This window comes from Marmota flaviventris, chromosome 19 (assembly GCF_047511675.1).
Source record: "Marmota flaviventris isolate mMarFla1 chromosome 19, mMarFla1.hap1, whole genome shotgun sequence".
NCBI classification, from domain to species: domain Eukaryota; kingdom Metazoa; phylum Chordata; class Mammalia; order Rodentia; family Sciuridae; genus Marmota; species Marmota flaviventris.
The window spans coordinates 38,795,857-38,798,649 of NC_092516.1; positions in this window are offsets into that span (position 1 = coordinate 38,795,857).

A 2,793-nucleotide genomic window follows, 5' to 3' on the forward strand; every position below is an offset into this window, starting at 1 on the left:
TGCAATTGAAACAGGCACCAAAAATATTGTATAAAATTACCTTCAGGCTGGGTGTAGCTTAGTGATAGAGCACTTGTCTAGCATGTGAGGTCCTGCACTTAATCCCCAACACCTCAGAGAAAAGTTTTAAAAATTTAGTTTAGTCCTGTGTATAAAGTGTATATGAAATGTGAATGGATTTTTGTGTTTAGACTTGGGTGCCCATGTTTTATCAGGAGAGACTGAATTTAGTAATCTGTGGGGTTTTCCATCTTCAGGTTTGGTTGGAACATTCTAGTGGGACATTGAGCTTTCTGCTGAGAAGCTCAGACTACTTCATATTTTTCCTTGACTACTCTTCGTAGATAACTCAGCTCAAAAGGGCTTCAGTTAGGAACATGAAAGTTTCCTGCTCCTCAGTCACACACCCTGGACCTAAGTCTTCATGTCTTGTTTTGTTTTGATATTTTTTAGTTGCTGATGTACGTTTCTTTTTTATTTATTTTTATGTGGTGCTGAGGATCGAACACAGTGCCTCACACATGCCAGGCAAGCACTCTGCCACTCAGCCACAACCCCAGCCCCTTCACATCTTATTAATCCAGAGGTTTCTGTGCATTTGCAACAACACATCTGTAAACGTCAAAGTCGTGGCCCGCCTGATGCGCGCCCACTTTCTCCTCTGACTCCAGCATGGCGTCTCCCTGCTGCACTAGTAGGTGTCACCCAAGCTGTGTACAGTACTCCAGGGCATTGGCTGTGTTACTACATCTCTCTGCCCATCACTGCGAGGTGCACTGTGGTCTCCTAGTTGCTACTGCTGGGCTGAAGGGGATGACCATTTTAAATTTTGATGCAAGTTGTCAAGTTGCTGTGCAAAAGATCAAACTTCCCCTCTGTCAATTCTCCCACACCTTCATCAGCTTTGGTGTTACTGGTTTAGTTTTTCCCACTCGGGTGAAAACATGGCAGTAGCATAAATTTAATAAGTGCATTTTTGGTAAAGGGAGCTAGGCATCTTCCTAGTGGTTGCCCTTTGGAAGCATAGCAAGGGTTGGTTGGCACTGTTGTAGGGACAGACGAGGCAAGGCACCGAAGACAGCAGGAAACAGTTTTATTTGGCTGCAGCCAGGCTCAGAGGGCACAGCTTTTGCTGTAATCGATCAATCCCCTGAACCTTGAGTTCAGGGAGTTTCAGAGTTTTATACCCAGCATGTAATGGGAGGGGCTCAGAAGTTCCCAGTCTGCACAAGTTCACATAAAGCAGCTTTTTTCCTTTCACTATTTTGGGCAAGTTAACCCTTCAAAGACAACACCTAAGAAGGGGAGAGCTTCTTCTCCCCTTTCTTTCCTCCCCCTGCCAGCTGTTACCATGGAGCCCAATTGTAACTTATCTTAAAAATGTAGACATCTCTGTGAAGTCCAGCTCAAGGCCCAGAGGCCTTGTTTACACATTTCTACAAACTACTCTACTGGATAAATGTTTGTGAAAAACTAGTAAGAGGGTGTCCAGCACCTGGAGTGCTGATTTCTTCCAGGCTTGTGGCCAAGTAAAATAAGGCAACACGAAAATAGGAAGCTTATCTACACTGAACTCTTTTGTAGAGACTCTTTTGCTTATAGTCTTAAGATCAATTACGGTGAAGATTTCTGGAGAAGCTTAGTTAAGATTTTTTTGTGTGTGTGGAGGAGGAGGTGCCTACAGCATGTGCCCAGGAATAGGGGCCCCAGGTGGGTTTACGTTTTGATAGAAAATGCTCAGATCAGGAGTAGAGTGTGGAGAACTGTTCTTTAGTGTTAAAGGTTTTCATGCACTTCTGAGTTAATCCTCAGCAGCTCGGGGCTCAGTCCCAGCCTGGGGTAGGAGGGATCCACTTTCCTAAGGGGCAGGAGTGCTTCAGTGGAAGTGCTTGAGGATCCCTGGGTGATGGAAGGTGGAATTGCAAAACTTGGGGTTAAGCCACATAGTGGACCCGATTCTGTACCTGCACATGGTAGCCAGTGGTTCGGCTCATGAATGGCACTAGGTTGGTCAGATGCCACTGGATGACCTGTGTGTGTCATTTAATGAGCTTCTCCAGAGTGGCCTGGGCACCCACAGAGCCCGTTGAGGAGCACAGTTGGGTTTTCCAACTGAACCAAAGCTGTACTAGTGGCACAGTCCATCAGTTCATGTGGCTTGGCCAGAGTCATTGCCGCATGCCCATCAGCTGCAGCCCTCCTGTAAAGATGAACTTTGAGCTGTCAACCTCCTTTTGCAGAGACAATTTTGGATCTACAATAAAGGCAGGTGCGCAGTAAGCAGGCGCATAAGCTGAATGCTTTCTCTTGCTGGTGGGACACATGTTTTCAAGTACTTTGCATCTTAAATCTTAGCCACTCTATCTACAGCAAGCAGAAAGCAAGTGTGGGAAGTGACATCTCTCTCTGCCTCAGCTCTTTCCTCTTTCTCGAGAGCTGAGCCTTGGCTGGCATATCTAGTCTGTCCCTGGGTAGGAATCAAGGCCACATTGCCTGGTATCCAGGGTCTAGGGGACAGCCGACATGCTGGTATGCGGCTGCAGTATCAAACCTTTTCACCAGATGTCACCAAAAGGCCCTGTGAGGAATTGTGAACAATGTCACAGGAAGAACAGCCTCGCAGCCCTTCAGTCCTGGCTTAGTGCTGTGGGTTGGCAGTGTGGAAGGGGCATTTTAAATTAACTTTCTGAATTTGTTCTTTGCAATAAGCCCAAGACCCAACTTGTTTCTGAAATGGGTCAGTGACTGAAATATTCTTTGTTTTCTGAATTCAAGCTTGAGAGTCAGGATCTT